Genomic DNA, 27,947 nt, shown 5'->3' on the forward strand with positions numbered 1-27,947 from the left:
GAGATGCTGTTCCATCAATGTGCATTTAACCTCACTTTTGCAATGGAGGAGGCCCAGGGCAGTAAGGTTAGTTTGGGGATGAAAAGGAGAATTAATGTGGAGATTCAATAAAGCTGCAATATTTATGTCATATACTAAATACCCTGAACATGAAGGCAAGCATAGCATATGCCTTCTTTGCAGCCTATCTATCCGTTGCCGCTGTCAGGGATCTCTGTTTTGTTCAGTTCTGGGCGCTATGTTGTACGGAAGTGTCGTGAAGCTGGAAAGGATATAGAGGAGATTTAGGAGGATGTTACCAGGACTAGAGGGTCTGACCTATAAAGAGAGGTTAAGTGGGCTGAGATTCTATTCCTTGGAGTGTAGGAGGATGAGGTAATCTTGTAGAGGTTTATAAAACCATGAGAGAAATAGATCGGGTAGATGCAGTGTCTCTTGCCTAGAGAGTAAGTGAATCGAGGACCAGAGTACACAGGTTTAAGTTGAAGAGAAAAAGATTTAATAGGAATCTGAGTGGTAACATTTTCACAAATGTTGGTGCTGGGTGAATGGTGAATTATATTTTTGATGGATTTCTTTCAAATCTCCCCTCAAACTTTGAAGTTCCAGTGGAAAACAGTGGAAGTTTATCCAATCTCCCCTTGCCGCTGGAACCCTCTAAAACAGAGATCATTCTAATGAACCTCCTCTGCACGCAATAGCTGCCTCACCGACAATCTGTCCCTTCCTTCTGTGTTGTGGGTTTAGTATGTGTTATGTGTATGTGTTTAGCTTGTTTGGTGTGAGGGAGAGGGTGGGGGGGGGGGGGGGAATCGGAAAACTTTTTTTATAAAACCGCATCGTTTCTCCGTCCGCACTGCGGCCTAACATCGAGCAGTTGGTGGCATTTGCTGGAGACCGACGTCGGAAGCTCCAACCGCGGGAGCCTGCGGACTTACCATCGTGGAGCCCGCAAACCCTTTGCCAGGGATCAACCTCTGAGCTCCAAGTGCGGGAGCCTGCGGACTTTATCATCGTGGCACTCGCGGTCTCTGGTTAGCGACCGACTTCGGGAGCTCCAGCCGCAGGAGCATCGACCGCCCCGACGCGTGAACTTCAATGCCCCGTCGCGGGGGCTTTGACCGCCGGCTGTGGGAGCTTCGATCGCCCCGACGGGTAGTTCGACAGCCCTGACCGCGAGAGAAAAATGAGGGAAGTAGATTAGACTTTCTAGCCTTCCATCACACCCCATGTTGACTTTTATGCAGTGTTTATTGTTGCCTTTGTTTAGTATGGCTGTATTGTAATACTAATACTGTACCTGAATTGGTACACGTGACAATAAAATACCTTTGAAACGTTTGAAACATTTCAAACCTTTTATTCGATATTTTTTAATAGAGAAAGGAGAGAGGCCGTCAGGACGTGTTAAGCAGCGTAGAACCAAATCAGCCCTGAACTGCCGAGACATTAGGAGTGAGACAGAAACAGAGAGTCCGGGGGTTAAAGAGATGAGAGACACAGTGAGAGAGGCACAGAGACACAAAGGACAGGAACGAGAGAGAGAAGCTGAGGCTATGTCCTCATCTGGACCATTTCCAAGACGTTCAGACGTCAGAAGGAGGATAAAACACACCAGAGGTCTCTGTGAAGTAAAACAAAAAGACACCAGACAGAGGAATACATGGAGGAAGAAAGATTTTCCCCTGTAAGCACGGCTCAGAACCGGGATCTGGGACGCCATGCTCTTGCCCTCAAAGTCTTGTCCAACTTGCAGCTTCTGTGGCTCCCACTCTACACAAAGCTTTTATAATTGCGACATCTCACACGCCCTGCCCATCTGATCGGTCTGTGTCCACAATGAAGTCCGCACCACCTCACCCTGGACACACTAGGCGTCAAAAAATTCTGCAGCGACTCTGGAAGGACTGTGAGGGGTTACTGACATCACACCTGATGAAGACACTGGAGCGTCTGGTCCTCGACCATCTCCACCCCCTGGTGAGACCATCAATGGATCCGCTGCAGTTCGCCTACCATAGTTGCATCATCTACCTACGGAACAGAGCTCTTTCACACCTGGAGAAGCCGGATAGCGCTGTGAGAATCATGTGCTTTGATTTCTCCAGTGCATTCAACATCATCCAGCCGGGGCTTCAGGCGGGGCAAGCTGGAGCGCACAGGAGTGGATCACCACCTCACATCCTGGATTCTGGACTACCTCACCAACCGACCACAGTATGTGAGGACAAAGTACTCAATGTTCTGCCTAATGATGGCAATAATACAACGTGCCTTCTTCACCACCCTGTGTCAACATTCTCAAGTCCTCTAATACAAGCAACATCCTGGTGAATTTCATCTCCACCATTTCCAACACAATCACATCCTACAACCAGATCAGCGGACAATATTCAAAATGTGGCCTGACCAGTTTAGTTTAGATTAAAGATACAGCCCAGAAACAGGCCCTTGTGGTGGGAAAATTAATGGAAAAGATACTTAGGGACAATATATATAATTATTTGGATAATCAAGGCCTGATTAGAAACAGTCAACATGGATTTGTGCCTGGAAGGTCATGTTTGACTAATCTTCTTGAATTTTTTGAAGAGGTTACCAGGGAAATTGATAAGGGCAAGGCTGTGGATGTTGTCTATATGGACTTCAGTAAGGCATTTGACAAGGTTCCACATGGAAGGTTGATTGAGAAGGTTAAATCGTTGGGTATTAATAGTGAGGTTGCAAGATGGATTCAACAATGGCTGAATGGGAGATACCAGAGGGTAACGGTTGACAATTGTATGTCAGATTGGAGGCCAGTGTCTAGTGGAGTGCCCCAAGGATCTGTGTTGGGTCCACTGTTGTTTGTCATTTACATTAATGATCTGGATGATGGTGTGGCAAATTGGATTAGTAAATATGCAAATGATACTAAGATAGGTGGAGTAGTTGATAGTGAGGTAGATTTTCAAAGTCTACAGAGAGACTTGGGCCTTTTGGAAGGGTGGGCTGAAAGATGGCAGATGGAGTTTAATGCTGATAAGTGTGAGGTGCTGCATTTTGGTAGGACAAATCAAAATAGGACGTACAGGGTAAATGGTAGGGAATTGAGGAATGCAGTGGAACAGAGGGATCTGGGAATAACTGTGCATTGTTCCCTGAAGGTGGAATCTCATGTGGATAGGGTGGTGAAGAAGGCGTTTGGTATGCTTGCCTTTATAAATCAGAGCATCGAGTATAGAAGTTGGGATGTAATGTTAAAATTGTACAGGGCATTGGTGAGGCCGAATCTGGAGTATGGTGTGCAGTTCTGGTCGCCAAATTATAGGAAGGATGTCGACAAAATGGAGAGGGTACAGAGGAGATTTACTAGAATGTTGCCTGGGTTTCAGCACTTAGGCTACAGGGAGAGGTAGAACAGGTTGGGTCTTTATTCTTTGGAGCGTAGAAGGTTGAGGGGGGACTTGATAGATGTTTTAAAAATTTTGAGAGGGACGGACAGAGTTGACGTGGGTAGGCTTTTCCCTTTGAGAGTGGGGAAGATTCCAACAAGGGGACATAGCTTCAGAATTGAGGGACAAAGGTTTAGGGGTAACATGAGGGGGAACTTCTTTACTCAGAGGGTGGTGGCTGTATGGAATGGGCTTCCGGTGGAAGTGGTGGAGGCTGGCTCGATTTTATTATTTAAGAGTAAATTGGATAGGTATATGGATAGGAGGGGATTAGAGGGTTATGGTCTGAGTGCAGGTAGATGAGACTAGGTCAGGGAGAATGGTCGGCGTGGACTGGTAGGGCCGGACAGGCCTGTTTCCATGCTGTAGTTGTTATATGGTTATATGGTTATATGATTCCGCGCCGACCAGCGATCTCCGCACATCAGCACTATCCTACGCACTAGGCAGAAATTACAGTTACACCAAGCCAATTAACCTCCAAACCAGTACATCTTTGGAGGGTGGGAGGAAACCGAAGATCTCAGAGAACGCCCACGCAGGTCACGGAGAGAACCTGCAATCTCCGTGAAGATGAGCATTCGTAGTCAGGATCGAACCCGGGTCTCTGGCGCTGTAAGGCAGTAAGGCAGTAGGTCTACTGCGACGCCACCGTGCTGCCCTGTGTTTTGAGAAGTTGCAACAGCGAGACCTAGCGTAGACTAGATGATCATTTCACCGAACACTTGCACTCGGTCCGCCAAGGCCTGCAGGAGATCACAGATGCCGAACTATTTTACCTCCCCTTCCTTTTCCCACACTGACCTTTGTGTCCTGGACCTCCTCCTTTGCCAGAGTGAGGCCACAGTGTGTGAGAATCGCTGGTCGGCGCAGACCCAGTGGGGGTCTGTATCTCTAAAGTAAGCACCTCATATTCGACTTGGGTTGCTTACAACCCATTGGTATGAACATTGATTTTATCAATGTCATGCCCTCACTTCCCTGTTTGCCACTGTAAACCCATTTCCCCCACCATCTCTCACACACCCAGTCACTCTGCTCCTTTCCTCTCTGTACAGTGAGTTTCCATCTTTGTGACCCCATTTACTTTTATCCCCCTTTCCCCCTCCCCCTATGTACCCTTCAAACTACATCGCTCTCTCTGGCTTTTACAGCTTGAAAGCGCGGACCACTAGATACAAGAACAACCTCCAGACCTCTGTAATCAGGCTGTAGGAAGGAACTACAGATACTGGTTAACAATGAAGATAGACACAAATTGCTGGACTAACTCAGCGGGACAATCAGCATCTCTGGACAGAAGGAATAGTTGACGTTTCGGGTCGAGTCTGAAAAAGAGTCTCGACCTGAAACGTCACATATTCCTTCTCTAGAGAGACGCTGTCTATCCCGCTGTGTGCAAGATACATCTTCTGGATGCACTGGGACGCATCCTCAGTGATGTTATCGGGTGTTTCGGGTCTCACAACATCAGATACCCTCGCCCAGGCGACCCAGCCGGGTTGATCAGGCCCCGACGTGCGTCTCAGCAGCAACTGCCCACGGATCAGCCCTCTTAATCCAAAGCCATCTAGTGGCTTTCTCTGCGGCTTCGCTTGCGGATTGAATGGCCCTCTTCTTTGCCAGCCCCGTAATGCCCAATTGGTTGAGGACTTTGCAGAGTGAGCGACCTGCAAAGCCTCTACAGCCCACCTCTATGGGTTCATAGCATGTCTTCCAGCCTCTGTCCTGGCACATCTCCACCAGTTCCTGGTACTTTGCGCGTTTCCACTCATTTGCTTCTTCCATACCCTCTTCCCAGGGCACTGTCAGCTCCAGAATGATCAGCTGTTTTGTCACCTCGGAGGTGATCATCATGTCTGGCCGGAGTGATGTTGCTGTGATGTGCTGCGGAAATTTCAGCTGTTTGCCCAGATCGACGTGCAGCTGCCAGTCAGTGGCCGTGTAGAGGAGGCCCGCCCTTGTATTTGGTTGTGGTCGAGGCTTATCTCCAGCTTTGACAAAAGTGATTGATTTCTTCGGGGCATGGTGGTGTTTGCTGCTACTGATGGCAGTGGCTATGCTCTCAGCAACCACCTTAAGCACCTGGTCATGGCGCCACCGATAGCGACCTTCGCCAAGGGACTTTGGCAGCTGCTGAGGAGATGTTCTAATGATCCCGTTCCAGTGCAAAGTGGGCAGGAAGGTGTCTGACTCTTGCCCCAGACGTGGATGTTTGCTGGGCTTGGTAGGGCATCGTAGACAGCTTCGACAAGGAACCGGACGCGCTGGAAATCTGCCTGCATGATGTTTGACCATGTAATCCTGCGCTACGATATGCTCTCCCACCGTGTCCACACTCCCTGCTGCCTGAGCCCCACCGTCCTGCTCACACGCTCTTCCTCCACACCTGCCCGGACCTCTTCCTGGATGAGATGGTGTCCCTCCTTGCCCTGGGCCTTGCCAACCTGGGTCTTAGGGAAGTATCCCAAGCCCGCTCTGCCAGTTGCTATGACTCCCACCAATGCCTTTTGTCTTAGCCGTGACTCTGCCACCTCCACTGCTTTCTCCGCCCTCCATTTCCTCCCTGTCCTCACCTCCATGCCAGCCGATGACACCTTTTGGTCCCTGGAGTCCCTGTACCGTAGGGCTTCTCTTATCCGTGCCACCATAAACTCTTTAGTTAGACCACTGAATGGGAGCTGCAAGATGTTACTGGTCCCGTACAGTGCTGTGCTGTTGAGGCTGCGGTGAAGGCCAAGTCACTTGCGAAGAAAGCCACTGATCTTCCTTTCGAGGGACTCAACTGTGGTCAGCGTAAACCAGGAGAGGCCACAGGGCACGGGGCAGGATGGAATGCTGATAAATCCAGGCCTTGAGTCTGCCAGGCAGGCCTGACTTGTCGACTTTGGTGAGCCAGACTTCAAGGTCTTCGATGGACTTTTGAATGGCGGCAGAGTCTTTGAGAGTTGCGTCAAAAAGCTTCCCCAAACTCTTGACAGATTTCTCAGTGATGGAGGGAATGGCAGTTCCGGATAATAAGAAGTGGAATTTGTCAGTCACCTTCCCCTTCTTCAGCACCATGGACCTTGACTTGGTTGACTTGAAACTCATCCTTGCCCAAATGATAAGTTTCTCAAGACCTTGTAGGATTCACCTACTCCCTGGGACCGATGTTGTGGTGATGGTAAGGTCGTCCATAAAAGCTCTTATTGGGGCTGAGTTACTCCAGTAGTTTGTGTCTACCTTTTTTTTAAATCAGGTTTTGAATGGTCCTTCCACAAGTTAGGGTACATTTGATTCACCTCAGTCCCATTGTGGACATAGGACAGTTGCGCAACTGATGCGCTACAATAATGTGAACTATATTCTGCACTCTGTAACCTACTTTCTTTCGGTTCCTTTCTGATCTGATTAGCAAACACATAAAAACAAAGCTTTACAATGTACCTTGGCAATAATAAACTTACACATTTCCCTCCTCTTCTCCCCTTATCTGTCACATATTGTCTACTTTTCACCTTGAGCGTTTGTCACTTACTCCACCTACCTGCGTCCACTGAACTTTCGCCAGAGGGTGTTGGCAGATGGGGTTTAATCACAACTCTCTGGGTGAAAAAGTTCCTTTTCACCTCAGTTTTAAATGACCTCCCCTTTATTAGTTTAGTTTGCAGCGCGGAAACAGGCCCTTTCGGCCGCGCCGACCAGCGATCCCCGCACATTAGCACTGTCCTATACCCACTAGGGACAATTTTTACATTAATAAGCAAGTTAACCTACAAACCTGCACGTCTTTGGAGTGTGGAAGGAAACCCACGCAGGTCACGAGGAGAACGTACAAACTCCGTGCAGATTGCACCCGTAGTCGGGATCGAACCCTGGTCTCCGGTGCTGCATTCGCTGTAAGGCAGCAACTCTATTGCTGCGCCACCGTGTCGCACTCTGAGTCTGTGGCCCCTGGTTCTGGACTCCTTGGGAACAATTTTCCTGCATCTAGCCTGTCCAGTCCTTTTCTAATTTTTTATATATCCCTTCTCATCCTTCTAAACTCCAGTGAATACAAGCCTAGTCTTTTCAATATTTCCTCATATGACAGCCCCGCCATCCCAGGGATCAATGTCGTGCACCTACGCTGCACTGCCTCAATTACAAGGATGTCCTTCCCCAAATTAGGAGACCAAAACTGTACACAATGCTCCAGATATGGTCTTACCGGGGCAATTTACAACTGCAGAAGAACCTCTTTACTGCTATACTGAAATAATCCTCTCGTTATGGAGGCCAACATGCTATTAGCTTTCTTCACTGCCTGCTGCACCTGCACGCCAACGTTCAGTGACTTGTGTACAAGGACACCCAGGTCTCGCTGCACTTCCCCCTTACCTAACCTGACACCATTGAGATAACACTCTGCCTTCTTGTTTTTGCCGCCAAAGTGACCTCACATTTATCTACATTACACTGCATCTGCCATGCTTCTGCCCATTCACTCAACCACACATGGTTCATTTACCTTATGGTCCCTTAACAAATCCGGTTCATTACATAACACTAAATTCAGAAATGCCTTTTCCATTGTTGGCTTCAATACAAGGTGCTCTAACAATCCATCTCCGAGTCACTCTGTACCTATCTGATTTTCCAAGTCTACCTCCATATTGAAATCTCCCATGACCACCTTTTCTACATGCCAATTTTAACTTCTGATGTAACTTGCACCCTATATCCTGGCCAATGTTTGGGGGCCTGTAAATAAATCCCATAGGAGTTTTTTTACCCTCATAATTTCTCAGCTTCATCCACAATTACTCTACATCTTCTGATCCAATAATATCACTCGCCAAGGACTGAATTTCATTCATAACCAACAGAGGTACCCCAGCCCTTCTGCCAATGGATAATCCATTCGTCCAGAAGCACCATTTGAACACAAGGTCAGAGAAGAGGTGTTCACAGGAGGCATGTGACGCTCCACGGGGCTTTTTTAAGGTCACAAACTGGGACGCATTCTGTACGCCCCATGGAGAGTACATTGATGGACTGACGGACTGTGTTAGCAGCCACATAAAGTTCTGTCTGGATAACGTTGTACCTTAGGAGACTGTACACTGCTTCGCCAAAACAAGGCCCTTCTCAACCAGACGAAGAGGGCTTTCAGGAATGGTGATTGGGAGGAGGTGAGATTAGGCTAACTGATCTATAATTCCCAGTTTTCTCTCTCGCTCCTTTCTTGAAAAGTCGGATAACATTAGCGACCCTCCAATCCACATGAACTGATCCTGAATCTATAGAACATTGGAAAATCATCACCAATGCGTCCCCGATTTCTAGACTCACCTCCTCGAGTAACCTGGGATGCAGACCAGCAGGCTCTGGGGATTTATCAGCCTTCAGTCCCATCAGTCTACCCAATACTATTTCTCGCCTAATGCAAACAGGAGCTGGAGCTGAAACTTCAGCAAAAAGACAGGAGGGATGTGTGGAGCGGGATAAAGAATATTACAGTCTACAAGAAGACGTGTGGCCTGGGAAGGGAAAACAACCAGGACTGGGCCAACGAGTTAAACCTGTTTTTTTAATAGTTTTGATGGTGGGGCCTCTGCGCATCCTCCCCAGGCTCCCCGACACTGATTAACCATCAGTTAACCATCAAGGAGAACCTTCAGCAACAGACTGGTTCCACCAAGATGCAGGGCAGATCGCCGGAGGAGATCTTTCTTCCCTGCGGCTTTCAAATTATACAATTCTTCCCCCTTCTGTCGTGGGATAGCCTAAAGACTGACCCTTCCCTTCCCTGATCTTTGCACTTGCCCAATTCTTTCCACTCGTCACTTTATTTTCATGTTTCATGTATTTTGTGTTTTCATGACTCTTGGCAGAACAATTTCCCTCCTGGGATAAATAAAGTTTTAGCATATCATATCGTATCGTATGATCGACCATTTTGGTCACATCTTCAAAAAACGTAATCAGATTCGTGAGACATGACCCCCACGTACAAAACTCCGCTGATTATCTCTAATCAGCCCTTGTTCATCCAAGTGCTATCTAATCTATATCCTATCATTCAGAATACTCGATAGTCACATTCTGATCACAGATATTAGGCTCGTTGGCCTCTAGTTCCCAACCTGTTCTCTGCAGCCCTTTTTGAATAGAACCACGGCATTTGCCATCCCTCAGTCCTCCAGCACCTCGCCTGTGTTTAACGATGGCTCACATAAATCTCAGCGAGGGCTCCTGCGATTTCCTCTCGAGATTCCCACCGTATCATCGGGAATATCTGATACAGCCCGGGAGATTTGTCTACCTTCATACACGTCAGGACCATCAGCAGCTCTTCGACTGTAATACTGATTGCTCTCATGACACTTCCAATGACTACCACAGGATCCCCCGTCCTCCTGTGTTTCTCCACGGTGAAAACAGAGGAGAAATGCTCATTGACCTTGCCACTGAGCCATCCTATTCTTCGAAATAAAAATTTTAAACACACCACAAGGCATAAGATCATATGGAATAGGTGAAGAATTAGGTCATTCGGCCCATTAAATCTACTCCGACATTCAATAATGGATGATCTATCTCTCCCCCCTAACCCCATTCTTGTGCCTCCTACCCATAAACTCTGACACCTGTACTAATCAAGAATCTATCTATCTTTGCCTTAAAAATATCCACTAACGTGGCCTCCAGAGAATTCTGTGGCAAAGATTTCTACAGACTCACCACAAGGGTCGGGTATGGCAATTAAGGCTCTACTTTATCAGTTGTATTTGGTAGTGTTCACCAACTGTCTTTATACTATGAACCATGTTATAGGAAATATATTGTCAAGCTTGAAATGGTTCAGAGAACATTTACGAGGATGTTGCCTAGATTAGAGGTTGTAAGCTATAGGGAGAGGTTGAGGCAGCGACTATCCCAACTTATAAGCGGTACCAGTTACACGGGTACATGGATATGATAGGTTTTGAGGGATATAGAACAAGCGCAGGCAGGTGGGACTGGTGCAGCTGCGACATGTGGTTGATGTGGGTAAGTTGGGCCGACGAGCCTGTTTCCACACTGAATCACGCTATGAATATATGACTCTATGACTATACAAAACAGCGTTGCCACTCACGTGCCCCATGGGACATTGACCTCATTTAAGGGCCATTTCCAGCAGGCCCTGCCCCCAATGACCTGTAGCGGAAGGACCCCAGACTGTGGATCTCCCCAGAGAGCCTTGGCGTTGGCTACACCAAACATCAGTGCGCCCCTCAGCACGTACACATGTAGTCTGAAGCTGGCTACTCGACAACATTCCCCGACGAACTCCTCGCTCTGCTGGGAGGTCAAAAGGTTCGGGCCAACCAAAAGAAAGAGCGTCTTTCACCGATTTGGTGACCTTCCAGCAACACTTGATGTCCGTCTCTGAATATGCCCCTGGGAACAGTCCGTAAATCACAGAGTCCTCTGTTACGGACTTGTTCGGAATAAACCGTGACAAGGACCATCGCAAACTTCTCCAGACTCTCTTCACAAATCCACACTTTGTGAAGAGGTGGGGAATCGTCTCCTCTTCATAGACTTTATTAAAGAGTGCCTGATACACTGGCCGTTGGGACTGTTCCCCGAACAAAGATTCGTGTGATCTTTTATACAGTTTTTCTCTTTGTTTGTTGTTCACATGAATTAACCCTACACAGAATTCACAAAGTCACACCAGTATTCGTCCATATAATAACAATATAACAATTACAGCACGGAAACAGGCCAGTTTGGCCCTTCTGGTCCATGCCGAACACTTTCTCCGACCTAGTCCCATCTACCTGCTCTCAGACCATAACCCTCCAATCCCTTCCCATCCATATACCTATCTAATTTACTCTTAAATAATAAAATGGAGCCTGCCTCCACCACTTCCACCGGAAGCTCATTCCATACAGCCACCACCCTCTGAGTAAAAAGTGACCCCTCATGTTACCCCTAAACTTTTGTCCCTTGATTCTAAAGTTATGTCCCCTTGTTTGAATCTTCCCCACTCTCAAAGGGAAAAGCTTACCCACGTCAACTCTGTCCGTCCCTCTTAAAATTTTAAAAACCTCTATCAAGTCCCCCCTTAACCTTCTGCGCTCCAAAGAATAAAGACCCAACCTGTTCAATCTCTCTCTGTAGCTTAAGTGCTGAAACCCAGGCACCATTCTAGTAAATCTCCTCTGTACTCTCTCTATTTTGTTGACATCCCTATAATTTGGCGACCAGAACTGCACACCATATTCCAGATTCGGCCTCACCAATGCCTTGTACTATTTTAACATTACGTCCCAACTTCTATATTCGATGCTCTGATTTATAAAGGCAAGCATACCAAACGCCTTCTTCACCACCCTATCCACATGAGATTCCACCTTCAGGGAACAATGCACAGTTATTCCCAGATCCCTCTGTTCCACTGCATTCTTCAATTCCCTACCATTTACCCTGTACGTCCTATTTTGATTTGTCCTACCAAAATGCAGCACCTCACACTTATCAGCATTAAACTCCATCTGCCATCTTTCAGCCCACCCTTCCAAAAGGCCCAAGTCTCTCTGTAGACTTTGGAAATCTACTTCATTATTAACTACACCACCTATCTTAGTATCATCTGCATACTTACTAATCCAATTTGCCACACCATCATCCAGATCATTGGTGTAAATGACAAACAACAGCGGACCCAACACAGATCCTTGGGGTACTCCACTAGACACTGGCCTCCAACCTGACATACAGTTGTCAACCATTACCCTCTGGTATCTCCCATTCAGCCATTGTTGAATCCATCTTGCAAATTCACTATTAATACCCAACGATTTAACCTTCTTATTCAACCTTCCATGTGGAACTTTGTCAAATGCCTTACTGAAGTCCATATAGACAATATCCAAATTCAAGAAGATTAGTCAAACATGACCTTCCAGGCACAAATCCATGTTGACTGTTCCTAATCAGGCCTTGTTTATCCATATGTTTATATATATTGTCCCTAAGCATCTTTTCCATTAATTTTCCCACCACAGACGTCAAACTAACAGGTCTATAATTGCTAGGTTTACTTTTAGAACCTTTTTTAAACAAGGGCACAACATGTGCAATGCGCCAATCTTCCGCCACCATCCCCGTTTCTAATGACGTTTGAAATATTTCCGTCATAGCCCCTGCTATTTTTGCACTAACTTCCCTCAATGTCCTAGGGAATATCCTGTCAGGACCTGGAGACTTATCCACTTTTATATTTTTTTAAAGTGTTCGTACCTCCTCTTCTTTGATCCTCATGGTTTCCATCACTACTCTACTTTTTTCGCTTACCTCGCATAATTCAATATCCTTCCCCTTGGTGAATACAGAAGAAAAGAAATTGTTTAATATCTCCCCCATTTCTTCCGGTTCAGCACATAGCTGTCCACTCTGACTCTCCAATGGACCAATTTTGTCCCTCGCTATCCTTTTGCTATTGACATATCTGTAGAAACCCTTGGGGTTTACATTTACATTACTTGCCAAAGCAACCTCATATCTTTTTTTTGCCTTTCTTATTTCCTTCTTAAGATTCCTTTTACATTCTTTATATTCCTCAAGAACCTTATTTACTCCCTGCCGCTTATATTTATTGTATATCTCCCTCTTTTTCCGAACCAAGTGTCCAATTTCCCTAGAAAACCACGGCTCTTTCAACTTATTATTCTTTCCTTTCCACCGAACAGGGACATAAAGACTGTACTCTCAAAATTTTACCTTTAAATGTCCTCCATTTCTCTATTATATCCTTCTCATAAAACAAAATGTCCCATTTCACTAATTTTAAATCCTTTATCCATTATCCCAGGGTGGAAATGTCCAAGATTAGTGGACGTAGATATACGGTTTGAGGGCAAATGGACGGATGTGCAGGGTAAGATATTTTTATAAACACCAAGTGGTGGCTGCGCGGAATGAGTTGGTGTAGATACAATAGTGGCGTTCATGAGGCTTTTAGATAGGCTCCTGGGTGTGCATGGAATGGAAGGACGTGGATCATGTGGGCGTAGAAGGGAATAGTTAAACTTGGCATCATGTTCGGCACAGATATTATGGACCGAAGGGCCTGTTCCTGTGAAATACTGTCTGTCCTATGTTCATACCAGCAAGATTGCTGATATATCTGTAATTTCATGATCATAAGTGATAGGAGCAAAAAAATAGGCCATTCGGCCCATCAAGTCTGCACCGCCATTCAATCTTGGCTGATCTATCTTTCCCTCCTAACGCCATTCTCCTGCCTTCTTCCCATTGCCCCTGACTCCAGTACCCCACTGTTCCTGTGCACATGACAATAACCTCAATTCTAATTGTCTCAAGTCAATTCCCAATGTTGTGCCTTTATAAGGTTTTCAAAAGGCAACTTTTGAACTTTTGTCTTTTGTGTCTCAGTCGATTCATCAGCTGACCGGTCTTATCTCCTGGGGAAACTGTCTCCATAACAGATGGTCGTTGAGGAATGCAGCACGGAAACAGGCCCTCCAGGCCATCAAGTCATTGCCAATCAAGATGCAACATCCACACTAGTAATATTTGCCTGCGTTTAGCCCACATCCCTCTGAGCCTTACTTGTCCCTGTACCTGTCCAAGTCAAGTCAAGTCAAGTCAAATTTATTTGTCACATACACATACACGATGTGCAGTGAAATGAAAGTGGCGATGCCTGCGGATTGTGCACAAAAAAAGAATTACAGTTACAGCATATAAATAAATTTAATAAGTTACTATAGTGTAGACAAAAATTTAGTCTCTGGGGTGATAAAAGTTGACAGTCCTGATGACCTGTGGGAAGAAACTCCGTCTCATACTCTCCGTTTTTACAGCGTGACAGCGGATGCGTTTGCCTGATCGTAGCATCTGGAACAGTCCGTTACTGGGTTGGTAGGGGTCCCTCATGATCTTGCTTGCTCTGGATCTGCACCTCCTGATGTATAGGTCCTGCAGGGGGACGAGTGTAGTTCCAGTGGTGCGTTCTGCCGAACGCACTACTCTCTGCAGGGCCATCCTGTCCTGGGCAGAGCTGTTCCCAAACCAGACTGTAATGTTGCCGGACAGGATGCTCTCTACAGCCCCAGAGTAGAAGCAATGAAGCCCTTTGAATTGTGTTATAGTACTTTTAGATTAGTTTAGTTTAGTTTACAGATACAGCGCGGAAACAGGCCCTTCGGTCCACCGAGTCTGCACCCACCAGCGACCCCGCACACACGAGGGAGAATTTTACATTGATACCAAGCCAATTAACCTACACACCTGGACGTCTTTGGAGTGTGTGATCGACCGACGATCTTAGGGAAAGCCAACGTGGTCAAGGGGAGAACGTCCAAACTACGTACAGACATCACCCGCAGTCATGGTTAAACCTGGATCTCGGGCGCCGTGAGCGCTGTAAGGCAGCAACTCCGGCGCTGTGCCGCCGTGCCACATACCTCAACTACCTCCACTGCAGCTCATTTCATATGTCCACCAACCTGTGTGAAAAGATTGCCCTTCACATACATATTACATCTTTCCCCTATCGCGTTAAACTTGTGTCCTCCAGTTTAATCTCCCCTATCCAGGGGAAAAGTCTGACCAGTTGATCAGTTTAGTTTGTTGTCACGTGTACCAAGGTATAGTGAAAATCTTCTGTTGCGTGCTTACCAGTCGGCAGATAGACACGACACGATTATAATCCAACCTTTTACAATGTATGGGAATAACGTTTTAAATGGTAAGGGAATAACGTTTAGTGCAAGATAAAGCCAGCAAAGTCCGATCAGAGATAGTTCGATGGTCACAAATGTGGTAGGTAGTAGTTGAGCACTGCTCTCTAGTTGTGCTAGGATTGTTCAGTTGCCTGATAACAACTGGGAGAAAACTGTTCCTGAATCTGAAAATGTGAATTCTCACACTTCGACAACTTTTCCCGATGGGAGAGGGTAGTAGAGAGAGAGTGTCCAGGTGCGCCTCATCCTTGATTATGCTGCTGGCCTTGCCGAGGCAGCGTGATATATATATGGAGCCAATGGTAGGGAGGTTGGTTTGTGTGGGCTGCGTCCACAATTCGCGGCCATTTCTCGCGGCAATGCTGCACGTCCCCTTGGAGAAACAAGATGCCTCTCACCGAGGTCTATCGTTCAACAATCCGTGCTCGGGGAATGGAGTTTCTCTCACCTGAAGATTTAGTTAATGCCTGCAAAATGCTGGAGGCTCTGAACGTACCAATGAGATTGTGTGTTTTTGACAGTGTAGTGATTGTGGTTCACGTCCAGTTACATAATGAGGATGAAATGATTACATCGGCTCTGGAGACGGTGTCAGAGCGAGGTTTCTCCACTTCCGAGGAGTGCGCCAAGCTGATGAGCATCTCGATTCTAGTGGCTGCTACTCACTGAGAGGTTTGGCATCCTCTGCAGTGACAATTCTGTGGAAAGCCTGCGCTATTACCCAAACTTGTTCATCACACAAGACCGAATTCACCAGTGAAGTCTGCACCTTGTTTTGCTTGAGGCCCTGGAATTGTGGCGAGCACGAGAGACTGTGACCAATGCAAAGTGAAATTCAGTCACTTACCAAGATCATTGTGGTGGAATGGTAGAGCCGGTGGAAGCTGAACGTCAACAGGACTCTGTATGTTCACACACGTTCCCAATTTATAGGACTAGAATAAGGCCATTCGGTAAATCGAGTCCACTCCGCCATTCAATCATGGCTGATCTCTGCCTACTAATCCCATTTTCCTGCCTTCTCCCCATAACCATTGACACTCGTTCTAATCAAGAATTTGTCGATCTCTGCCTTAGAAATATCCACTGACTTGGGCTCCACAGTCCTCTGTGACAATGAGTTCCACAGATTAACTACCCTCTGACTAAAGAAATTCCTTCTCACCTTTCTGAAAGAAAGCCCTTTAATTCTGAGGCTATGATCTCTGGACCCAGACTCTCCCACCAGTGGAAACATCCCTTACATATCCAATTTATCTATGTCTTTCATTATTCTGTGGGTTTCAACGAGGTCCCCTCTCAACCTATTAAACTCCAACGAGTAGAGGCACAGTGCTGTTATGCGCTCATCATATGCTAACCCTCTCATTCCAGGAATCGTTCTTGTAAACCTCCTCTAGACCCTCTCCGGAGCCAGCATATCATTGCTCACATATGGGGCCTATCTGTGTGTGGATGAACACAGCATACGCAATTATTTACGAGTATCATCAGCTACTCATAACTGTGTTCCAAATGATGAACATCTGTTAAACTTTAGTTTAAACTGAATAAATTCAAGGTGAATCTTGAAAAGAAAAATCGTGCGGTTTTGGATGGAGCTGTTTCTAGACCAATTTGTGATGCATCCCGATAAAATGCTTTATTTGGCACATCTGTAGAAGTTGGTCAGAGCTGTAGGAGACATGCCGGACCTTCTACGCGTACTAAGAATGTCGAGGCATTGGTATGCTACCCACCTCATCTCATCTATGACCTTCATAATTTCATAAACCTCTACAAGCCTCTCAGTTTCCTGCACTCTAGGGATAACAGTCCCAGCGTATCATGCCTCTGCTTATAACTAAAACCCTACTGTCGTAGTAAAATGCTTATGAATAGTTTCTGCACCCTCTACTGCTTAATGTTATGATTCTGATAGTGTGGCGACCAGAACGGCACACAATACTCCAAACATCAACATCTTGTACAACTAAAACACGATGTCCCAGCACTTGTACTCAATGTCCTGTCTAATGATGACAATAATACCATTTTGCATTCTTCACCACCCTGTGTCAACATTCTCAATGAACTAGCTTTGTTCATGGGTAAACCTGCCCAGCCTCTCGAATCTCTCCCGACAACTAAAGCCTTCTAATATTAGCAACATCCTGGTGAATCTCCTCTCCACCCTCTCGAACACAATCACACCTTACAGTGACATTACCAGGTCTGCATACAATGCTCAAAGTGTGGCCTGACTAGTTTAATTTAGGGATACAACGTGGAAACAGGCACCGAGTCCGCGCCGACCAGCGTTCCCCGCACTTTAGCACTGTCCTACAAACACGAGGGATAGAAACATAGGAAAACATAGAAAATAGGTGCAGGAGGTGACCTTTTGGCCCTTCGAGCCAGCACCGCCATTCGTTGTGCTACTCTTTCCCCCTTAACATATCTAAAGATGTTTCTTTATATTCTTGGCCAGCTTCCCCTCGTACTTCATCTTTTCAGCCCGTATTGCCCGTTTTGTTACCTTCTGTTGTCCTTGAAAGTTTCCCAATCCTCTGGCTTCCGGCTACTCTTTGCTGTGTTATACATATTTTCTTTTAGTGTTAATCCATCCCTAACTTCCCTTGTCAGCCACGGCTGCCTCCTACTCCCCTTAGAATCTTTCTTCCGCTTTGGAATGAAATGATCCTGCATCTTCCGGATTATGCCCAGAAATTCCTGCTATTCCTGTTCCACCGTCATTCCTGCTATGACCCCTTTCCAGTCAACCTTGGCCAGCTCCTCTCTCATGCCTTCATAGTCCTCTTTGTTCAACTGCAACACTGACACATCCGATTTAACCTTCTCCCTCTCAAATTGCAGATTAAAGCTAATCATATTATGATCACCACAAGCGACTCCTTCACCTCGAGTTCTCTTATCAAATCTGGTTCATTGGACAACACTACATCCAGAATTGCCCTTTCTCTGGTAGGCTCCAGCACAAGCTACTCTAAGAATCCATCTCGGAGGCACTCTACAAATTCTCTTTCTTGGGGCCCAGAACCATCATGTCTTTCCCAGTCTACCTGCTTATTGAAATCCGCCATCATCATCACCATAATTTACATTTATACCAAGTCAATTAGCTCCCAAATCTGCACGTCTTGGTAGTGTGGGAGGAAACCGGCGATCTCGGAGAAAACCCACGTAGGTTACTAGGCAGACAAACTCTTTGCAGACAGGCATCCGTATTCAGGACTGAACCCCGGTCTCTGGCGCTGGAAGGCAGCAGCTCCGTGCTGCACTGTGTTTTATAAAGCCTCCGTGCCGTCATGTGTTTTATAAAGTTGCGAAATTCCCTTCTATCTGCGAGACCAAGCGTAGACTAGACAAACACTTGCACTCGGTCCACCAAGGTCTGCTGGAGGCCATTGACGCGGAAATATTTTAGCTCCCCTTTCCTTTCCCATACTGACCTTTGTGTCCTGGACCTCCTCCGTTTCCACAGTTAGGCCACGTAAAAAGTGTAGGAACGGCACCTCATCTTCTTCTTGGATAGCTTGCAACCCAATGGTATGGACATTGAATTTTTCAATTTCATGTCATACCCCCAAATACCCTCTCACATCCCTATGTGCCCTTTCCCACCTTCCCACCCCACTCCGAATCCATTTCTGCTACCATCTCTCACACACCCGGTCACTCTGCTCCTTACCTCTCTGTACGTTGAGTTTCCGTCTTTGTGACCCCTATTTTCCTTTTAGTCCCCTTTACCCCCCCCCCCATGTCCCTTTCAACCTACATCACTCTCTCTGGCTTTACAGCTTGAAAGCGCGGGCGACCACATGCGGAAACAGCTAGTCCTCTGTAATCAGCTGTGTTGGATGGAACCGCAGATGCTGGTTTACCCCGAAACGTCACATATTCCTTCACTCCAGAGATACTACCAGTCCCGCTGAGTTACTCCAGTATTTTGTGTCGACCTACCGTTATCAGGCTTTTCAATGGTCCTTCAATTATTTAGGGAACTGTTGGATTCACCTCTGTCCCATTGTGAACATAACACATTGTACAGTATGTGGAACTGATGCGCTACGATGATGAGAACAATATTTGATATCCTTCCTATAGGGTGGTGACCAGAACTGCATATAATACTCCAAACATCAGCATCTTGTACAGCTGCAACATATGTTCCCAGTACTTGTATTCAATATCACAATTTGCCTTCATCACCCTATGTCAACTTTCTCAAGGAACAGTAGACTTATAGAAAACAGGTGCAGGAGGAGGCCATTTGGCCCTTCGAGCAAGCACCGCCATTCGTTGTGATCATGGCCTATCATCCACAATTAGCAACCGGTGCCTGCATTCGTCCCATAACCCTTGATTCCACTAGCCCCTAGAGCTCTATCTAACTCTATTTTAAATTCATCCATTGATTTATCATCCATTGATAATTCCACAAATTCACAAGTCTCTGGGTGAAAAAGTTATTTCTCATCTCAATTTTGAATGGGCTCCCCTTTATTCTTAGACTGTTGGTCCTGGTTCTGGACCCCCCCTCATCATTGGGAACATTTTACTGGCATCTGGCTTGTCCAATACTTTTACTCGTAGTTTTGTTCCAGGGTAAACAAGCTTAGCCTCTCGAATCTCCTTGTATAACTAAAGTCTTCTAATCCAAGCAACATCCTGGCGAATCTCTTCTCCACCCTCTCCAGCGCAACCACATCCGGCAGTGTTATGACCAGATCTGCACACAATACTTAATGTGTGGCCTGACCAGCGTTTTATGAAGTTGCTATATTCCAACTCCTCAACATCAGAGAGGCCAAGTGTGGACTAGACGACCCGCTGACTGAACACGTGCAGTTACAGCCAAGGCCTGCTGGTTCTCACAGTTGCTGAACTATTCTGACTCCTTTTCCCATAAACAGCACCTCATATTCCGCTTGGGTAGATCAAAACCAGACGGCATTGAATTCCCCAATTCTCGCCCACCATTAACTCTCCCAACCAACCGCTGCCCTTTGCCTCCCCTCTCCCTCCACTGTGCCCCACGTGCTCCCGTCAATTTCTCCTCTCTACCCCCCCCTCCCCCGCAGTCTAGATCAAGGAAAAGCAAGCATGATCCGGCAGCAAAAGAGATCGGAGAACAGGAGGTACCTCGCGAAGAGACAGATACGGAAAGAGAAACGTCAAATTATCCTAGTCACAGAGTGACAGCAGGGAAACAGGCCCTTAGGCCCACAGCGTCCGTAGCGACAATCCACCACCATTTACTCCGATACTACATTAGAGTTATGGGGGAAAGGCAGGAGAATGATGTTAGGAGGGAGAGATAGATTAACAATGATTGAATGATGGAGACGACTTAGAGACACAGAGTGATACATTATGGAAACAGGCCATTCGGCCCTACCTGCCCAAATCGGCCAACACGTCCAGCTACATTAGACCCACCTGCCCGTGTTTAGTTCATATCCCTCCAAACCTATCCATGTAACTGTCGAACTGGTACCTCTTAAATGTCCTTGCCTCAACTAGCTCCTATGGCTGCTTGTTCCATACAACCACCATCCTTTGTGTGGAAAGGTTACTCCTCAGATTCCGATTAAATCCTTTCCCCTTCACCCTAAACGTGTCTTCTGGTCCTCGATTCACCAAATCTGGACAAAACACTGTCTGCATCTACCCGATCTATTCCTCTCATGCTTTTATACGATCACCCCTCATCCTCCTGCTCTGCAAGGAATAGAGTCCCAGTCTACTCACCCACCCCCTATAGCTCAGACCGCCTAGTGATGGCAACATCATTGTAAAGAAGGGCCTCGTTAATAGACAAAAGACAATAGACAATAGACAACAGACAATAGACAATAGGTGCAGGAGTAGGCCATTCGGCCCTGCGCGCCAGCACCGCCATTCAATGTGATCATGATTCACAATCAATACCCCGTTCCTGCCTTCTCCCTATACCCCTGACTCCGCTATCATTAAGAGCTCTATCTTGCTCTCTCTTGAAAGCATCCAGAGAATTGGCCTCCACTGCCTTCTGAGGCAGAGAATTCCACAGATTTACAACTCTCTGATTGAAAATGTTTTTCCTCGCCTCCGTTCTAAATAACCTGCCCCTTATTCTGTTGCCCCTGGTTCTGGACTCCCCCAACATTGGGAACATGTTTCCTGCCTCTAGCGTGTCCAATCTCTTAATAATCTTATATGTTTCAATAAGATTATTCAATAATCCTGAAGGGACGTGTGGTGGAGTTGGAGAGGCAGTTGGATGACCTCAGGGCCATCCGGGAATGCGAGAGTTTCCTCGACAGGACCTATTGTGAGGCTGTCACGCCAAGGGTCCAGGTCGAGCGAAGGTGGGAGACTGTTTCAGGGGGGAGTGGACGTGGACGTGGACTACAGGAGACCCCAGTGGCTGTGCCTATTGCAAATAGGTATACCCTCTTGGGAACTGTCGGGGCAGAAGACGTTTCCAGTCCGAGTGGCGGACCTGTTGGCAAGGATACTCGACAGGGAAGACCGAAGTCTGGAAGAGCCGTAGTGGTCGGTGACTCCATAGCCCGAGGGACGGACAGAAGATTCTGTGGCAGCAGGAGGGACTTGAGGATGGTCTGTTGCCTCCCTGGTGCCAGGGTTCAACACATCACGGACCGGCTTCAGAAAATCCTGGTGAGGGAAGGCGATCAACCTGAAGTCGTTGTGCACGTGGGCACGAATGACGTCGGGCGGAAGAGGAAGGAGGTGCTACAGCGGGAGTTTAGAGAGTTGGGAAAAACACTGAGAAGTTGGACGTCGAAGGTGGTTATCTCTGGACTGCTACCGGTAGCTCGTGCTGGTGAGGCCAGGAACAGAGAGATAGAGGGTATGAATTTATGGCTGAGGGACTGGTGCAGAGAGCAGGGATTTAGATTTCTGGACCACTGGGATCTCTTCTGGGCTAGGGGTGACTTGTACAAAAGGGACGGGTTGCATCTTAACAGCAGGGGGACAAACATTCTGGCAGGCAGGTTTGCTAGTGTGACACCTGTGGCTTTAAACTAAGTAGTGGGGGGGAGGGGTTAACAAATTGTGAATATGAAGATGAGGTAAAAGGGAATACAGGAGATATTGCAAAAGACTCTCGGAAGAATGGGAACAGAAGTTCTAGAGGGGAAAAGAAATTAAGGGCAGGGCCAATTGTGAACGATGTGAGAGGGGAGGTAAATACAGAAGTTAAAGTGTTGTACTTAAATGCGCGTAGTATAAAAAATAAAGTGGATGAGCTTGAGGCTCAGTTAGTCATGGGCAAGTATGATGTTGTAGGGATCACTGAGACATGGCTACAAGAGGACCAGGGCTGGGAACTGAATATTCAGGGGTACACAACGTATAGAAAAGACAGACAGGTGGGCAGAGGGGGTGGGGTTGCTCTGATGGTAAGGAATGATATTCATTCCCTTGCAAGGGGTGACATAGAATCAGGAGATGTTGAATCAGTATGGATAGAAATGAGAAATTGTAAGGGTAAAAAGACCCTAATGGGAGTTATCTATAGGCCCCCAAACAGTAGCCTCGACATCGGGTGCAAGTTGAATCGGGAGATAAAATTGGCGTGTCAAAAATGTAATGCTACGGTGGTTATGGGAGATTTCAACATGCAGGTAGACTGGGAAAATCAGGTTGGAAATGGACCCCAGGAAAGAGAGTTTGTAGAGTGCCTTCGAGATGGATTCTTAGAACAGCTTGTACTGGAGCCTACCAGGGAGAAGGCAATTCTGGATTTAGTGTTGTGTAATGATCCTGATCTGATAAGGGGACTAGAGGTAAAAGAGCCATTAGGAGGCAGTGATCACAACATGATAAGTTTTACTCTGCAAATGGAAAGGCAGAAGGGAAAATCGGAAGTGTCGGTATTACAGTATAGCAAAGGGGATTACAGAGGCATGAGACAGGAGCTGGCCAAAATTGACTGGAAGGAGGCCCTAGCAGGGAAGACGGTAGAACAGCAATGGCAGGTATTCCTGGGAATAATGCAGAGGTTGCAGGATCAATTTATTCCAAAGAGGTGGAAAGACTCTAAGGGGAGTAAGAGACACCTGTGGCTGACAAGGGAAGTCAGGGACAGCATAAAAATTAAGGAGAGGAAGTATAACATAGCAAAGAAGAGTGGGAAGACAGAGGATTGGGACTCTTTTAAAGAGCAACAAAAGTTAACTAAAAAGGCAATACGGGGAGAAAAGATGAGGTACGAGGGTAAACTAGCCAATAATATAAAGGAGGATAGCAAAAGTTTTTTTAGGTACGTGAAGAGGAAAAAAATAGTCAAGGCAAATGTGGGTCCCTTGAAGACAGAAGCAGGGGAATTTATTATGGGGAACAAAGAAATGGCAGACGAGTTAAACCGTTACTTTGGATCTGTCTTCACTGAGGAAGATACACACAATCTCCCAAATGTTCTAGGGGCCGGAGAACCTAGGGTGATGGAGGAACTGAAGGAAATCCACATTAGGCAGGAAATGGTTTTGGGTAGACTGATGGGACTGAAGGCTGATAAATCCCCAGGGCCTGATGGTCTGCATCCCAGAGTACTTAAGGAGGTGGCTCTAGAAATAGTGGAAGCATTGGAGATCATTTTTCAATGTTCTATAGATTCAGGATCAGTTCCTGTGGATTGGAGGATAGCAAATGTTATCCCACTTTTTAAGAAAGGAGGGAGAGAGAAAACGGGTAATTATAGACCAGTTAGTCTGACATCAGTGGTGGGGAAGATGCTGGAGTCAATTATAAAAGACGAAATTGCTGAGCATTTGGATAGCAGTAACGGGATCATTCCGAGTCAGCATGGATTTACGAAGGGGAAATCATGCTTGACAAATCTACTGGAATTTTTTGAGGATGTAACTAGGAAAATTGACAAGGGAGAGTCAGTGGATGTGGTGTACCTCGACTTTCAGAAAGCCTTCGACAAGGTCCCACATAGGAGATTAGTGGGCAAAATTAGGGCACATGGTATTGGGGGTAGGGTACTGACATGGATAGAAAATTGGTTGACAGACAGAAAGCAAAGAGTGGGGATAAATGGGTCCCTTTCGGAATGGCAGGCAGTGACCAGTGGGGTACCGCAAGGTTCGGTGCTGGGACCCCAGCTATTTACGATATACATTAATGACTTGGACGAAGGGATTAAAAGTACCATTAGCAAATATGCAGATGATACTAGGTTGGGGGGTAGTGTGAATTGTGAGGAAGATGCAATAAGGCTGCAGGGTGACTTGGACAGGTTGTGTGAGTGGGCGGATACATGGCAGATGCAGTTTAATGTAGATAAGTGTGAGGTTATTCACTTTGGAAGCAAGAATAGGAAGGCAGATTATTATCTGAATGGTGTCAAGTTAGGAGGAGGGGGAGTTCAACGAGATCTGGGTGTCCTAGTGCATCAGTCAATGAAAGGAAGCATGCAGGTACAGCGGGCAGTGAAGAAAGCCAATGGAATGTTGGCCTTCGTAACAAGAGGAGTTGAGTATAGGAGCAAAGAGGTCCTTCTACAGTTGTACCGGGCCCTGGTGAGACCGCACCTGGAGTACTGTGTGCAGTTTTGGTCTCCAAATTTGAGGAAGGATATTCTTGCTATGGAAGGCGTGCAGCGTAGGTTCACTAGGTTAATTCCCGGAATGGCGGGACTGTCGTATGTTGAAAGGCTGGAGCGATTGGGCTTGTATACACTGGAATTTAGAAGGATGAGGGGGGATCTTATTGAAACATATAAGATAATTAGGGGATTGGACACATTAGAGGCAGATAACATGTTCCCAATGTTGGGGGAGTCCAGAACAGGGGGCCACAGTTTAAGAATAAGGGGTAGGCCATTTAGAACGGAGATGAGGAAGAACTTTTTCAGTCAGAGGGTGGTGAAGGTGTGGAATTCTCTGCCTCAGAAGGCAGTGGAGGCCAGTTCGTTGGATGCTTTCAAGAGAGAGCTGGATAGAGCTCTTAAGGATAGCGGAGTTAGGGGGTATGGGGAGAAGGCAGGAACGGGGTACTGATTGAGAGTAATCAGCCATGATCGCATTGAATGGCGGTGCTGGCTCGAAGGGCTGAATGGCCTACTCCTGCACCTATTGTCTATTGTCTATTGTCTATAAGATCCCCTCTCATCCTTCTAAATTCCAGTGTCTAAATTCTAGTCGCTCCAGCCTTTCAACATAGGACACTCCCTCGATAGCAAGAATGTCCTTCCTCAAATTGGAGACCAAAACTGCATACAGTACTCCAGGTGTGGTCTCACTAGGGCCCTGTACAAATGCAGAAGGATCTCTTTGCTCCTATACTCAACTCCTCTTGTCATAAAGGCCAACATGCCATTAGCTTTCTTCACTGCCTGCTATACCTGCATGCTAACGTTAAGTGACTGATGAACAAGGCCACCCAGAACTCTTTGTACTTCCCCATTTCCTAAGATCCTCGTCAAGTCTTGATAGGCCTAACGGCCTAATTCTGCTCCTATCACTCTTTAACATGCCTCGAATTCATTTCTACACATTTTCATCAACTCCCCTAGATTCTGTCCATCACCCAATCACTGGGGAATTTATAGCACCAATTAAAATAGAGGACATGGGATTGGGTGAGAGTTGTCCATGACTCCCTGCTCTTACTCCACGCCCCGGATAATGAAGGAAAAAGCCGTCTGCCTCCTACACCACCTCTTCTACCTCTGCTGCCATCTTTAAGGTCTATTAATCTACACACTGAAGTGCCGTTAGTCGTGTAATAAATGCTTTGGTACTTTCCTGAATCGCGTCTGCGCAGTGATTGTGTCTGTGTCGGCAGAGTGGTTGGCAATTTGACAAGGTCTCTTCAGCGTCAGCAGGTTCAGAAAATGAAATCACGGGATCCCAGTTGCTGCAGAGTTGCGGCGGATTTACTGCAGAATATTCTGACGTCTTGTGTGCCAAGGATGTGCTGTCGTCACTATGGAGACACACCTATTAGGAGGAAGGGCAGGACGTGTGATATGTAGCAAGTATAAAAGTTTTGTGTGGAGTGGGCGCTACAGTTGGACAGGACTGTGAGGGCAAGAACATGGCGTCCCAGACCCTGGTACTGAGCCGTGCTCACAGGGGAAAACCTTTCATCCTCCATTTATTCCTCCGTCTGATGTCTTTTTGTTTTATTTAACAGATAGCTCTGGTGTGTTTGATCTTCCTTCAGACGTCTGAAAGTCTTGGAGGCGATCTCCTGGTGAGGACAAATCCTTCTCTCTGTCTCGCTCGTGCCCTTTGTGTCTCTGCGCCTCTCTCATTTGTCTGACATCTGTTCTCTCTGAACGCTGGTCTCTTTGTGTCCATTAATCTCAATGTCTCAGCAATTGATTTGGTTAAATGCTGCTAACCCTTACTGCCTCAATAACAATCTCCCCACATTTCCTTTAAACTTTGCTGCTCTCACCTTCAAGCTATGCCCTCCGGTGTTCGTTATTTCCACCCTGGGAAAGTGGTTCTGACTGTCTACTCTTACTGCGCGTCTCATAAGTTTACAAGTTTGTAACTTTGCACCTCTCACAATTCTTATTACTGCCTCGGAGAAGCAGCCAACATAATCAAAGACGTCCCATCCTGGTCATTCCACTTCTCCCTGCTGCTGTCGGGCAGAAGGTACAGAACGCGAAAGCGTACACAGACAGTCTCATGAATCGCTTCATTCCCTCTGAATGATCCTTCATAAGCTAGGGCACGATCCGATTAACCTCCACCCCATTGCAGGCATTGGACGTGGTCTCTGGAAGTGGTGCGCTACAATGCTGAGAACTATATCCGGCACACCTATTCTACTTGAGTTTGACTTGTATTACATATGTGTAGTATTATCTGATCTGATTGAATAGCATGCTCCAGTGCTCACCACAATATTCAACCTCTCCTTGGCAAAGTCCGTGGTCCCTGCATGCTTCAAAAGATCCATCATTGTACCGGTGCCAAAGAATGCCTCTCCAGCGTGTTTAAATGACTACCGACCGGTGGCCCTCACGTCGGTTGTCATGAAATGCTTTGAGAGGCTAGTCAAGAAGCACATCTGCGCCCTCCTTCCTCGCAACATGGACCCACTACAGTTCGCATACCGTCCGAACAGGTCCACGGATGATGCGGTCTCCCAAGTTCTACACACCGCTCTCTCTCATCTGGACAGCCAGGGGGGCTATGTGAGGATACTGTTCATTGACTTTAGTTCAGCATTCAACACAATAGTCCCCAGCAGACTGGTTGAGAAGCTGCTGGAACTGGGGCTTATCACCCCTCTGTGTGCCTGGGTCCTGGACTTTCTCACTGCCAGGCCCCAAGTGGTCAGGATGGGGGAACACACAGCTAGCTCCCTCACCCTGAACATAGGATCCCCCAGGGCTGCGTCCTTATCCCCCTACTGTACTCCCTGTACACACATGACTGTGGGGCCAGGTTCAGCTCAAATTCCATCATCAAGTTTGCTGATGACACTGTGGTGGTGGGCCGGATCTCCAACAACGATGAGAAGGCCTACCGGGAGGAGGTGGCTGATCTGGCACTCTGGTGTCAGGACAATAGCCTCCTCTTGAATGTCACCAAAACAAAGGAGCTGATTGTGGACTTCAGAAGGGCTAAACATCCAAGGACGTACACGCCACTGGAGATAAATGGGTCTATTGTGGATAGGGTGAGCAGTTTTAAATACTTGGGAGTCCGCATCGCAGAGGATCTGACGTGGGCAACGCACATTGCCGCACTGGTGGGTAAGGCTAAGCAGCGCCTTTACCACCTTAGACAACTGAGGA

General features: G+C 46.8%; 1 pseudogene across 1 annotated transcript in view; it reads left to right on the forward strand.

Moving 5' to 3' along the window:
* Positions 1-27,947, forward strand: part of LOC144603211 (major histocompatibility complex class I-related protein 1-like) — a 1,020,820-nt pseudogene that overhangs the window by 359,793 nt on the left and 633,080 nt on the right. The window lies entirely within an intron of this gene.

This window comes from Rhinoraja longicauda, chromosome 19, assembly GCF_053455715.1.
Source record: "Rhinoraja longicauda isolate Sanriku21f chromosome 19, sRhiLon1.1, whole genome shotgun sequence".
Taxonomy (NCBI): Eukaryota; Metazoa; Chordata; class Chondrichthyes; order Rajiformes; family Arhynchobatidae; genus Rhinoraja; species Rhinoraja longicauda.